This window comes from Channa argus, chromosome 2 (genome assembly GCF_033026475.1).
Source record: "Channa argus isolate prfri chromosome 2, Channa argus male v1.0, whole genome shotgun sequence".
NCBI classification, from domain to species: domain Eukaryota; kingdom Metazoa; phylum Chordata; class Actinopteri; order Anabantiformes; family Channidae; genus Channa; species Channa argus.
Window position 1 is genome coordinate 21,622,889 of NC_090198.1, and position 14,465 is coordinate 21,637,353.

A 14,465-nucleotide genomic window follows, 5' to 3' on the forward strand; every position below is an offset into this window, starting at 1 on the left:
ATTCGCCAAAACAACAGAAAATTAACCAATAAAGTACTGAGGTCAAGTAACACTCGATATTCTGGTATCACTTATGAAGCTGCATGTCATTTTTTTTTCTTAAGCTTAAAAACTTTTAAATTTGACTGAAAGATTAATCTTGGACCTTGAAACAACAGTTGACCAAATAATCAGACAAAATGTGAATAGTTTAAATTCAAGCATCATCAGGTTCACAGAAACCGATGACAGAAACACTGTTGCCTTGCACAAATTCCAAATTTGTGTCTTAAAACTGTCTGCTTTAGGCATACTTTTGCCGATGTGCACTGTCCAGTCCAAAGATTTGGGGTTTAATATTCTTACTGTAATAAATTTGAATAGATAAGGGGATTTCTACTAAAATGATTGACTTTTGAGCTAAGACAGCATTTGCTCTTTATTACATTGCAGTGATGCATTTATTGACCATATCTTTATTCTAATCATGCACAAAGGAAAAAGTACAAAATGTGCACTCACCATAGCTCTAAGATTCTCTTTGAAGCTCCACATTGATTGCCTTGACCTATTAAACTTCATTCTATTATTTGAAAAAGGAACCAAACTATGGCATGCTCAAAGGAGGTGAACTTTCAATACAAAAAAGAGAGAGGCTTCTTGAAATGTTTCTTAAGTTCAAAGCTTTTCGCTTCTCAAAAGGCATTTTTAATTCCGTGCATTTTCAACCAAGAAGGTGGATACTAATAACTCTGGATTCTGAAGTACAGAATTCATATCTTTAAATCATGAACTATGCCTCCTTTGCAATTGTAAAATAAACCGCTGAGAAATATATTTATAGAGTTCCTGATTCAAAAAGAAAATAATATGGAGTATGTTTTGAAATGAAAAGTGTGACAGTGCTGTTATTAGCAAATCTAGCATTTTAAAGACAAATGAGGGTGATTATTTATCATGAATCATTTTGATACACGTGCAGACAGGATGTGGTGCATACACTTTAAATCGATACAGCGCCCTTGCCTCCCTTTGCCTGTCTGATAGTGAGCTGTTGTGCTGTCTCCCTCCCTAGTGACATCTTTATCTTTAATTGGAGAGTAATTACTTTCACTCGTCTGCATCGCCGTGCGCTTTGAAAACACCTGAGAGAAAGAGGATTGCACCTCCCTCAACAACCACATCCTCTTTGCCTCCCTCTCTCCTCCAGGATTGGGGGCCCCACAGCGCCTGCTGGCCCTGGTGGCTAGAAGACCCATCACATCCTCTGTTCTGCTTATTTTGCAGTAAAATGGGATGTTTTTCCCCCCTCCTGCAAAAAATTCACCCAAGACCCTCCACTGAGGATTGTGGCATTTCCATGTATTGACGTTTGGCTGCTGGTTGATATACATTTGTTATTCTATGCTCTGGACTTCAAAGAGAATGAAAGACGGCCTATTATGCTAATTGAGTCCTGTTCTGTTAAATGCAATCAAGGCCTCCCGCATTAATCCTTTACTAAATACTTACTGGCTTCAGAAAAGCTTTTTCTGTTGCAGAGAGACTAAGACACATGGTTTCCTGACAGGGAATTTTTTTTAGAAGGTACTTTTTGTACAAGTAAATAAAAGGTAATAAGTAAGTAGCAGCAAATAAAAGATCTAATTTTCAACCACAAAAAATAAATGAGCTTCATGCCAGTGTTTACTGACATTCATCATAAGGCTTTAACTTTTGTTGGCTTTTTTTTTTTTTTTTGCAGGTCTATGGTTGAAAGGAAGAGCCTATTGAGACCATGCTGAGGAGTCTGACCTTGTTCTCAGGTCTGTATTGTTCACTGCACTTCACATTGCATTTGTAACATATTCACAGTTTTCCCCTGACAGGAGCAGAGAAAGGAGAAATCCAACACTGATTCCCAGTGATACCTATTTCCATCACATAAATATTATTGTTACTTGCCGTGAATGTCTGAGGGTTAGACTTACAGTGGAAACACAGCTGGGGCCTCCTTCTCACACTGTGGAGATCCAGATTGTAGTCCAATTGTGCAAACACAAAACCAAGGAAGCCCGTGCAATAGGCGCTTTGATTTTTAATAGTATTTTATGCTGTTTTATCATTTCTAAGCTCCACATATTGTACATTTTTTAATATGTAAGAAATGAAATGGTGATTTGTTGAATAATTGAAGAGTTAGGAATCACTGAGTATTCTTCCCAATGTGTGCGCATGCTATAAAAAGAATAGAGGGAAAGCTAAATTACACTCATGCTGCACAACGTTGGCCTAACTATTTACAGAGATTAAAACAATACAATCAGAGAATTCTTTTATTTCAAAGGCGTGATGCTTAGGTTTTACTATTGTGGTATCATTTGGGAGATAATAGGGCGAACGTGAAACTATTAAATATTGAATAATACGTTTACTGACTTAATATATTAAACAGCAAGAGAACACAGCTCCTCCAACATAAATGATTAAGTGTGCTGAGAATGTGCTGTGTTATATTATACAATAAATTAATCTCATGTTGCTTAAACAGAATGCTTTTATAATACCTACAGTGAACTGGGCTTTTCATACATAAAAGCAATTGCTTTGTAAATGAACACATGCCCCTGGGCCTCCTCTTTAATCTGGCTGCTCCACGCACACATACACACTGAGCTAAGTCAAAATTTACTACATCTGGCTACGGGTCTACTGGATCATCATATCTAAATACAATGTAATGTTGATGCATCACTCTTTTTGTAAAATCCATCAGCAATAAATTAACACACAAATAAAACCATGGGGACATTTTTCTTGTAGGAAAAGTCAAACTTGTGTGTATTAAGTATACATTTGAGACTATCCAGATTCCTTACAGGTTCTTAAATAACAGAACGCAGGTTATGTTTTTAGAAATATATAACATTACATATACTGTAGTTCCATATTCTAAGTAGTACTTCAGAGTTGATATTTGCAGAATTGATGGCTAAGTTTGTGTGATGGTGTCCATGATAACTATATAATTAGAATTGGCATGTTACACTCCTTATTTCAACATGATTATTCAGTGGTTCTCTGTTAACTTGAAAGGAAATATTAGATCCTGACTAAACTTTGATGAAATACAGAGTTACAAGTAAGAGATTTGGGTCAACTAATGAGAACAGAGCGCCCCACTTTGCAAGTCCAGTTGGGAGAGAGACGATTTGCATGTATGCAAATAGTTTTCGGAGTTAATTGCATAACTTGGCATTCAGTAATAACTAAGTCATGTTGGTTTGGGAGGATGTTTGTCTGTCACAACTAGACCATGTCAGTGGTTGAGATCACTAGCAGAGTCACCTCCTTGGTGGAGTTGTTGGTAACACAAGATCATTTCTTTTGACAGTTCTGCATTTGCGAGCTTTATAACCAAAAAGCTTCTGCAGCAGTTATATCCAGAAAGACCGATATGTGATGCACAAAGTGTTGTATCTATTTTCCATTTTCTCCATTTTCAAGCCACTGCTTGTGCTCACTGTTGTTGCAGCTATGGTTGAAGTGAGCTGCTAATACTGTGTGTACTGAGAGTCCTGTACTGCCACTTGACTTAATGTTGGCTGTTGGCCTCACACATTCAAAGACAGCACAGTGATCACAAAATCATTGCTTGTAAACATCTTCATGATTGTGCTATCAGAAATAAACAAGGTGCATCTATGTATCTGCAGGTCCCAGGTGAGGATAGTTATCAAAGCATATTCAGACTCTTCTAATACTTTGTTTAATTAATATATATTACATATAAAAACCACATGATGCTCAACAATGTGTATGTAAATATAAATATACAGCTCTCCCAAATTAATGAAGGTATGTAACTGTATATGCAACAATGCCATTTTTTTCATACTCGTTTATACTTTATTTTCAAAGTAATATTTATATTTTGCAGCTTAAAACTGCTGCAGTTGTAACCTAAAGGCATATAAACAAAATTGGATTAAAACAAAATATTACATTTGAACATATTGTGTGCCGTCACAGGTTAGACTTAACTGGCTTAATGTCATGCTCAAATGTTTAAAGTAGAAATTGTATAATGTTCTTCTTTTGTAATATAGTTAATTGTGCCGTCTCGTTGAGAAGACTAATCACTGTAGACCTATGCTTGAATCAGCTGCACACCTTTGAAACCTGCTCTGGCTGCACTGTAATCAAAGCAGCCCGCCTCATCCTCCCTCACTGACTGAATGGTGTTCTCTAATTAACCATGCAGAACAGGAGAAGAACACATGTTAATTTAATGTAACAAAAATGTTGATTTTCATGCACTCTCCTTTTCAAATATTTATGGGCTAGACTTGAATTTCTAGATGCATCAAAGACTCACAGGATATGCAAATGTGTCTGCCTTACCCCCCAACAAGTTGGACTGTCTTTTGCTCTACATGCAGGCTTCATGAACTAACATGTGAGCTATAAAGAGGAAGCCATTACAGTCACCTCTACAAAAATAGCAGCCTATATTTGTGTTTTGAGAACTATCCGGTAACCACTAGCACCTGTTCAGCTGCCTGGTAAGATGTTCTGCAAGTACAATGAGTCATCCTGTTTTTTTGTTGTTGTTGTTGTTTTGTTTGTTTAATATGTTTTGTTCTAACACAGACAACAATGTTGTGTTGAAATAAAGTAAAAAAAAAAACAATAGCAAAGTTTTAAAGAAACGTCTTTACTGCTACATGTCATCTATGCAATGAGACTGTATGAGTTCACAATCGTTAAACATATTCATTCAAAGGTTTGGCTGCATTAAATTCACCTCAAAGGAAACAGAGAGTTGTGGTTCAAAGTCAGTGATTTTTGTGGGATGGAGGAGAGCTGTTCCCCGCGCTGTCCAAAAGGTGGCGCGTGAGACACGTCAAACACACACATCAGTCCGGGTGGTGAAGGAAAAGTCCGCTCCTTCAGAGGCTGCGCTCAGAGCAAACAGCCTGCGAACCATCATACAGTGATCTGTCATGCACCGTGTTGGGTTTATTTATAATTTCCCCACGTAATAGTGTTTCATTGTGTCGGAGTCATCTCTTAATAATCAGACATTACCTTCCTATAGTTAAATTTCAATGGGCGCACAAGTTTAAACTATCTGCAGAACTGTAGAAAGTTTCGCAAAGGTAAGTTTTTCATTTTTATCTTGTTTTTCTTTTTTCTTTCAAGCAGATTTCAGTATGGAAATACTGAAACGCACATAACTGCACAATTTGCAGCCCCTTACAAACAAAAGAGAGAGAGAAAGAAAGTAAAGGAAACTTAAAACTTGCACCTAAAAGGAAATTAACTTATGCGTATAAAGCGGACGCGCGGCTGAACACCGTGATGCTCCTTGGTGGAGATGTGGTGTGTTTTACTTCACCCGGAGCAAAAAGAAAGGGAAAGTGAGGCGCACAGGAGTCTGAGCTGATGTTGTGGATGAGTTGTGAAGCCAACTCTATTTCTCTCTCCCTGTCTCTCTCTCTCTCTCCCTCCCTCTGTTCCCCTCTCTCCCTCTCTGTCTCTCTTTCTCAGCTTCTCCTCCCTCTTTCAGCTCTATGTGTCTCTGCTGTTAACAATCACAATTTCCTCCTGCTGTCTCCTCTCTTTGTAAGTAACTTTGTTTTCTTCTATTATGTGAAACTTGATAGTGAGCTGTTCTGACACTTATGGCATGTGGAGCAACAGACTGTGGTGGACGTGTGCTGTAATCTGTTTCAGGTTCACCTCCTTTTTCTACTTTTCATAAAACGCTGCTGTCGATTTACAGATTAGAACTTCGCCGTCAGTCGTCTCGCTCTTTCTGACTCTTTTCTGACATGTGCACGGATTTTTTGTTATTTCTTTTAGTGTGTTTGCCATGTGTGGGCCTTCTAAAAGTTCGGCTGATTATTTAAAACATATGCTCATTCATTACAGACAGTGTGTCATTGTAAAAGCTACAGTATTGGCAGGTGAACTCAACCTGTGGGCTGCCTGCAGGGTCAAACGCTTCACCTCTGCTTTTATCTCAGGTGTAAAAGATCTTTTATCGGAGCGCTTTTATTAGAGGACTTATTGACCTTATGATGTGGGTCTAACTTAATATCCAGTTAGTCTGCGTTAAAGTGCTTGAGCGAAATATTGATTATTAATCTCCTATAGGAAAGTATACACACAAAACAAAACAAAAAATAAAATATACCAGTCGACCCGAGTTAAAAGTTAAAATGCTGGAAAACTACATTTATGTCGTATCACTGCTCGCAGCATTATTTAAACAATTACCTCTCGTTGTATTTTCTTAAAACAGTGCTTTTAAATTATGTATTTTATTTTTTGCCATGCTCTTTAAATGTAATGATTTAATTATCTACAAAGAAATGCACTGCACAAAAGCAATAAAAATTATACCACCACGTTTGTATTTATTAGACGAAGGCTCATTTTTACAAAATAGTCACTTTAAAATATAGAAAAACCGAGGAGCAAAATGCGACTTTCAACCAATTCAATTTTCTAATATCAGAAGAGAAGCTGAAGATCTCGTGACAATGTGCAGATAAAATCTTATTTCTTTTATTAGTGGCTAAAAAGGTTGAAAAAAAGAACAGGGAGTCTCAATTTGCTGTATTTTAGGTGTTAATTTAATTTATGCAAATCGATTCTGTTGTATCACACAAGTCTAAACTAGTCCCTGAACTCTTTAGCTTCTCACAGCGTTTCTTTCACCTGCTCTCATTAACTCATACCAGCTGAATGCAACCCCCCCCCCCCCAAAAAAAGAAACTTGTGAATTTGTGACTTTTTTTGTGTGGTGAATTTGGAGAGGTCAGCGCGTTATTTGCCTTCCAACTAAATTAAAATAAAATCACTAAAGTAGAGGTGTAGCATGTTTAGATAGGAAAAAAGTCGTCCTTAACTTTGCTGTGCCGCGTTGCTTGTAAGTGATGTTCATTTAAGTAAGCTAATTAAACTGACTAAACTGCGGGCAACCATCCTCCTGTCTCCACTTTTATTTCGCAACAAATCTCTCTCTCTCTCTCTCTCTCCCATTCTCTCTCTCTCTTTCTCTCTCTCTCTCTCTCGCATCTCTTGTCTGGGAGGAGGAGGGGGGAGTCCTGCCTCTTTGCCTTCCTCAGATCAATGCCCTGGCCACTCACTTTCTGATGTTGCACGACGGGAAATGCTTTGAATACTTGCGACATGGCTGCGCGCATTGATTGCCAAGATTGACAGCAGCTCTACCCATCGTCTTCTCTTGTCTGAGTGTGAGAGAGAGGCAGATAAAGAAGAGATAGGCGGACAACAAAAGGTACTTGTAGTTTTGGACAGCTCAACTTCACAGAGAGTGTACGGGATCCCCCCATATGGTCCCGTGCGAGTAGACTTAAGTTTTCACTCAACAGATAGCTCAGAGATCATTTTCGACAAAGTGTAGCGGTCTAGTAGATTTTACGCACGGGAACGGACGCGCACTTATCCCCTCCAGGACTCGGATCATCAAGGTAAAACAAGACGTTTGCTGTACTTTTCAACGTGCTCTATGTTGTCCTCATATTTTCACCTTGTGTTTTATGCTCAATTCCTGAAAGTCGAGCGCGCTGTGAGTGAAGTGTTCAAGCGCAGGGCGAATTTTTGTTGTTAAAAAGCCTTCGGAAAGTAACTCAAGTGTTAAGGCTTGAAAGCGTTTGCGTATTTTGTAACCGGGGAAAAGACTGTCAAACTTTAAATATTGCGATTTTTCTTTTCTTTTTTTTTTTGATGCGTCGCTTTCACCACAACAAGCGAAGTGCACGACAGACGAGGCGCTCGGGGTCTGTGCAGAATCGGCGATTCAGCGCAATATTCAGCATCTAAGCTTCTTAGAAGTAAAGTCTGTAAGAAGCTGACACGTCGTTTGAAGGTTTGAAATCACCTTTTTCTTCTTTGTTTATTGCAGCAGCGTGAGGCGGGCGGACGCGGGCTGCACAGTGTAGCCTGCCGCCGGACCGCTGTCACCCACCACATTGTCACTAAAGTTCACAAAAACCGCGGATTCTTACTGAAGTGCGAAATGTTTAAAGGTGGACGAGGCTTTAGTGTCTGTGTTTACATGTCCCGTAACTTTCTTCTGCTGGTGGCAGTTTCACTTCTGTCCACAGAGCGGTACCATTCATTGACAATGACGTGCGCCGCGGTGGGTTTCTCGTCTCTGCTCGTGAGGGGGACACGTATATTTGCAGCTTTCGCTCACGTCTAATACCTTTACTTCATGGTGCTTTGCCCACAAATTGACTCTGTCTTCCGTAGATTTTTTTGTCTTTCCTTTTCTTTTTTCTTTTTTTTGTGTGTGTGTGTGTGTGTGCCACAAACCGGGAGTTCCTGGTCCCATTGTAGCCTGGGAACTTGCTTATCCTTAACTTTCTCGGGGGGTCAGGGGAATTGACCTCTAAAGAATGCATAAGCCATAAATTAATTTCAACAATCGCAAAGCTTGTCCATGTAGAGAAGATGGACTTGAACAGACAGTTTTCCATTTAAGCCCAAAGCTCTGCAGCTCGACAGCCTGGACTGAACACACTGAAGTTCTCCTGTGAAAAGTGCAAATGTACTTAATTAGGATCATTTCCATGCTTTTTATACGGATGTAGCTGCGACGTAATTCCAAAAATCAATAATCAGGCATTAAAATTAAACAATTATTGTTTAGATGTTTAAAAGTATAAAAAAAACGTATTTTATGAATTTTAGGACATTATATTAGGACATTACTCTTTACATTGTCCAGTACAAAATATTAATGTTGACAAACGCTAACACACTAAAAGGCCCATTCAAACTTTCTAATAATGCCCTATTAAATCAAAGAGCACTGAAAAATGAAGATAGTGGCAGTGTGTGAGGAGCGGGATGGCCCCGTCTTTTGAGATGTTTTCCAAAATTAGACACACTCCTTGTGTACAACAAGGAGCCTCTGGAAGTGCGGCGGCATAACATTTTATTATGAAGACAAACTCTTTATTGAATGGTACAGCTGCCTCTTTGTTTTATTTATTAAACGCTGTCCACGTGCGTTTTGTTAACAAACGCACCTGTAGTTAATTAATGAAAACATAATTATATGTGGCGTTTTATTTTTTATTTCTTCCTTAAAACAAAAATACGTTGTTGTGTTATTCTCTGCAGTCACAAGACAATCAAAGGTTTGTTCCTTGCGATGCCAGAGGAAAGTTGGTATTTAGTTTTGAGCACTTGCTCCTCCTGTAGCTGTAGGTTTCCACATAAGGTAAGGCGGTCCAAACGCACGTCTGGATGGCACATTTATAATTAGACTGCCCATTCAGCACATTGTCCTGATTGCTATACAGGGACACTCGGCTGTGTCTCTATAAGAGTTTGAGTCTGACGGCTGGGGCAGCTCAGCGTGTCGCTCACCAAAAGAGCGAGAGAGGACCGAGTGAAAAGCGGCATTAGTGTCTTTTGATGCCAAGGAACCGCACTTGGCTCTTATTTAACATCTCTCATTTATTTTTGCACAGGGGAACTCTACCGGCATCTTATTACTTGCCATCTTTTGTATCAGACTCTGTAATTGTTACACACAACTTGAAAGCGCATTTTAATAACTGAAGAAATGTGGTGTGTTTCGTAGAATTGTGGTTAGATAATTTCAGCTGTTTTTATTAATATTGCCCGTGACAGGTTTGCTTTGAATGCGCTTTAATTGCAGCCGATTTAAACCAAAAAATAAAACAAATAAACCCTACAGACTGGCAATTTGCTGGTGCTTTATGCCTAAGCGAACTGCAGAACAATAATCTCACATTGATCATATTTAATACTGACTGGCCTTGCTCATTTTTCTGTATTTTCAAGCACTAATCTGCGGGTGGATCTCGGGGTGAGCATTTCCCACCTGGACTCAGCGTAACATTTAGACTCACAGACGCTGATGTGCCAGTGAGTTCAAAGATTTTAGGACTTAGATTTTGGCATGAAGGGAGAAACCACCTGGCTCACTTGTCTAAACACATCCTGCACTCTGCCCAAGTCCAATATCTCCCGTGTTGCAAGAGCAACTTTGCTGCTGAGAATAATTTGTTTTTCATTATTACACACTACTAACAGAGCTAATTTTCCCAGTTGTTTTATTGAGTGGCAGAGAAATGTTGGGTCTCAATATGTGTTTAGACTAAGTGCCACAAACTGAGTTTACTTGTAGCTCTACTTTTAGTGTCCATATCATCTACAGGTAGGGTTTGTTTAAACTAAGGTCTTGTGGCAGCAATTAGTGGGATCAAAGAAAAAGCAGGAGAGAAGTGGGGAGGAAAAGAGAGAAATGGGGGGACGAGGGAGGGCTCTAAAGAGTGAAAGGGGACTGGAACCAGGCAGAAATGTGCTTTATGTGATACTGTTTGATCAATTTTTCTAAATTTTCCTCCCTAAATGTGGGCATTGATTATTGATTATCCTTTTAGGTTGCTGCATTAACACAGAAGTTGAATCTGGTCATTTTGAATTAACAGCAAATGTGTTACTGGGAATTTAATTTTAACTTTGACCCAACTCAAAAGTAGAATTAAAAAGTTCACGAGTAAGTGCTGATCTATGTTAGTTACCATACAATGTTAAATTGTTTGCGGCTTCAGAAAAACAGCCGTTATTTATCATTGAGCCACACAGTGATGCAAATGAAAGTGCTGGTTTGTGTAAGTTTCATTTTACGGCCTCGCTCTTCTGCTTAACAGTTTTATCCGGAGTGTATTCCCCTGCCAAACAGAATTCTTTAATGATATTACAACCAATTCCAACTCATGATAATCTGATTTCACAGTTGGAGGAGGGAAAAAACATTCTTATATTGATTTCATTTTGTGGATATAAATAATTCTGATGTGTTGTCATTTGCAGATCGAGCAATGTTTCAAACAATATTAATAATATGTGTAATACTAAACGTATTTCTTAGCCATCAGAGTCAAGGGCTCCACCAGTCCCTTCAGACCTTGATATTTTAGGTTTTTATGTGGAAGCGTGGTGCAATTTTATCATTCTGGTGTGTGTGTTTGTGTGTGTGTGTGTGTGTGTGTGTGTGCATGGGGGGGGAGGGTGAGCCCCTGTGTGCTTTGGCATGCGTGCATGTATGAGTGATACTTTCCCTCCCAGACACAGTGGGAAAATGTCTTCATTCTTGACACTTAGAAACAGCACCGTTGATTCTGATATGAAACGTCAAAACTCAAAAAAGCCACTCTGTCTCTCCCGACCAGATGTCATTTAGGCTGCGTGAGTGCGACCTTACACCCTGTGTTATCTTTCCTTATATACTGTGTTTGGTTCTGTGACAGCTATTTTGTTCAGAATGACAGGATGCAGCAGGATGTGTGCAAGGAGAGCGAAGCTATAGATATGGGGGGCAGCTGAGGGTGTCACAGGTACTAGTCTCCCTCTCTTCACGGTAGTGAAGGTAGCGGCTGAGACCTGATGATAAACAAGATGAGAGGAGGTAAACAACAGCAGGCCTGGAAAAGATAGAGGAGGGGGGCAGCAGAAGGGTGGAGGACTGCAGGAGATAATAAATGTGGCAGCACATGTTGTGACATCTGTCTTTCTAAGTGTTATCTAATTTGCTGTAGTATATTTCAACAATGATTCAAACTGATGGGAATGTGCCATTGCAAGGTTTTCTTTTACAAATTGTTTCCTTTAACAAGAAGTTTGTGACAAGTCAGTAACATGACACTTCTGTCATGATCTGTCATGGTCTTAATTTTCTTTCACGGGACACTGTGGTTTGGCATTGCACAGTTTTTATTTATAAAGGGTGCACGCATACAGCGACAGGAAAATCACCCCCCATCAAACACCCAAGGAGCATTTGGTAGAGTAGCTCTGGTTTGCCAGAGTGCTTCGTGGCTTAAACAAAGGAAGCACAGTGCAGATGCCTTCACTTTGGATGATATAGACTTGTGCTCACACAGGAGGAAATTGTAGCTTTCCTCTGTCTGCACCATTGCCACCTCTCGTACAGGAGCAATACTGATGAAATCAACGGTCAGTGGAGTCATTAAGAGCAGACAGAGGGGCATCACCTCCACTAAGTCACCGGCCTACATGAAAAGCTGTGTGAACAAGGAGCCAGACAGATTAATGCACTGGTGTAAAACACAAAGTGGATACATAAGCTGTTTGAAAATGTCTATTGAGCTTCTAGATTTTGTATTGCATCCAGCTTTTTCAGTTTAATTTGCCATAATTTGGTGGAGTGTTTTAACTTCCTGTTTTTCATTGAACATCTGATGCCAGAGATTAAACTTGAGCACATTTTATTCTCTACTCTGAAACAAATGGCACCTACATGTATATGTGCGCCAACACTTACTGAACAACAACAAGGGCAGGGGCAGTTTTTCTCCTACTTTATTAGATCTGTGTGTCCCTCTGGGTGCTGTAAGTGAACAGTATTGCTGACACTAAAGGATTACAGATGGAAAAAAAAATTTAAATATGTGTATCTTCACAGGAAGTGTATAATTGCACAAGTAACGTAAGTGGACTATTTTGATCTGTATCATTCACTCACCCACCGAATATGTTTTTCTCAAAATAATTGGACATTTTCTTCTAGTCCATAGCATAGTTGTGCATAATTAACTTTGACTTCAAAATGCAACAGCCTGGGCTATGGTAAGTAGCCTCTGTTGATTTTTTTTTTTTTTTTTTTTTTTTAAATCACACATTAATATGTAGAATTAATTGAAAGGGCCTTGGTGGCTCTGTTTCTGACACAGGTCTGGGACTGTAATCAGGTGGAGGAATTAATCGAGCTCATTGTTTTTTATGAATCAGATGAAGATTTGTACAGTGGCTGTGTGAAGATGGTTGCCTTTATTTCCATATCAAAGAGGCACGCAGTGCAGCCGGGCAGTAATTAAAATGTGGTGGATTTTAGAGTCCCTCCACATGGGTGCGCACACACACACACACACACACACACACACACACACACACACACACACACACACACACACACACACACACACACACACAAACAGGCATAAGGGTACGTGCCCACACTGCACGTGCAAACACACTTGCGCTCACACACACGCAGCATATGGACGAAGGCTGAGAACTGTCAGGTTGTGTGAAAAGAGTGCAGGTGGTTGAAGCTGAATTTTAAACAAACACTTATGTTGCTTCATTTTCCTTTTGCAGACATGTGGGTACAGAATCCAAATCTAGTTAAAAAAACATTTGATTTTCTTTCCCTTTTTTGTGGCAACCATTTTGTTAGCTACAGTTTGAGAGCGCCGTACATTTTTTTTGTAATAATTTTTTTCACTTTGGCTGACTGCAGTCACACTAACCTTTCATTCTAATCACAGAGAAATGTTGTTTATTTATCAATCCGTCAAAGGTTCATACATAGACATGCATATACACAGTCTTTGTATGTACATGTGACCTTGCAGCAGAATTCGGGGTGATTAAACAAAAAAGGAAAAAAAGATTCTGTGATCTTTTGCCCTGAGTGAATTCTGTCCTACTAGAATTTGGAGAAGCTCTGAAGACTCGAGATTGTGTCTTGTGAGTGAACAAGGGAAAAGAGATTAGTGTAATGTGGGCTTTTGCGCTGCCTGCACACAAAAGCATCACAACAAGCCTTTTCCTTGGGATCCCCCCTATTGTGTTTGGAACAGACCTTCCCATGGGCAAGCCACTGCCTTGGAGGAAGTGTTAGAGAACTCTATAAAAATATTATGGGCTTACATGGGCAGCTGTGACACTGAAAGTTTTCATCCAAATACAATGAGAAAGGCAACCTTATAAAACTTACACTCATAAGAGAAAATAAGGGAAGTAGTGGGTTTGAATTTCTCAGCATTTACAAAAAATCCTATCGCAAAAAAATCAAATAAATAAATCTCCTTGATTATTTCAACATATAAGGTCTCAATGTGCTGCTGTGCTGTAATCATCCCACCTTAGTAAATGAAAATATAATGAATTCAGTTTCGTAAAGTTTTTGCACTCCATTGTTTGTAGGAGCTGAACGATTAGACATTATCCACTTGGTGGAGGTTGACGGCTGGCTCACTATCTGCCAGCTTGATCTGACATGACGTGTAAAGTATGCCCCATAGTTACGGCTAAGACAGCCAATCTGGCTTGTCTACTCGGCAAACCAGGCTTAAGGATGCTGTTAGCCATTTCATTGGCATATAACTGTATTTAAATTGGAGTTGTGTGTGCGTGCACGTACAGTAGGCTAAACACTAATGAGAAATATACTGTACACTTATTGACATTTTGTTCAGAATCCACATAAATGAGGCCACGGTGCATTTCCCAATAATGTGTCACTTCAATCAGAAGGGGGTCCAAATATTTGACTTCACTAGTTTGATTGACAAGTGTGAGTCAAGTATAAAAACGACACAGAAGTTCTAATTTAATTGGAAAATCTTTTGTCGGCTAATTCTATAAATGCAAAAATGACCCTAGGCTTCAAGCTTACATATGGA

General features: G+C 39.3%; 1 protein-coding gene across 13 annotated transcripts in view; it reads left to right on the forward strand.

The window, feature by feature from the left end:
• Window positions 1-4,977: 4,977 nt before the first annotated feature.
• The window catches only part of sox6 (SRY-box transcription factor 6), a 138,715-nt gene continuing 129,227 nt past the window's right edge, over window positions 4,978-14,465 (forward strand). For 2 of the 13 annotated variants that reach the window (XM_067496404.1, XM_067496405.1), the window contains exon 1: window positions 7,097-7,463. The gene's annotated coding sequence lies outside the window, so the exon portion shown is untranslated. Of the gene's footprint in view, window positions 5,121-5,540; window positions 5,587-7,096; window positions 7,464-7,836; window positions 7,862-14,465 lie in introns of those variants that run through there. The other 11 variants (XM_067496409.1, XM_067496403.1, XM_067496408.1 and 8 more) reach the window with 10 other exon arrangements.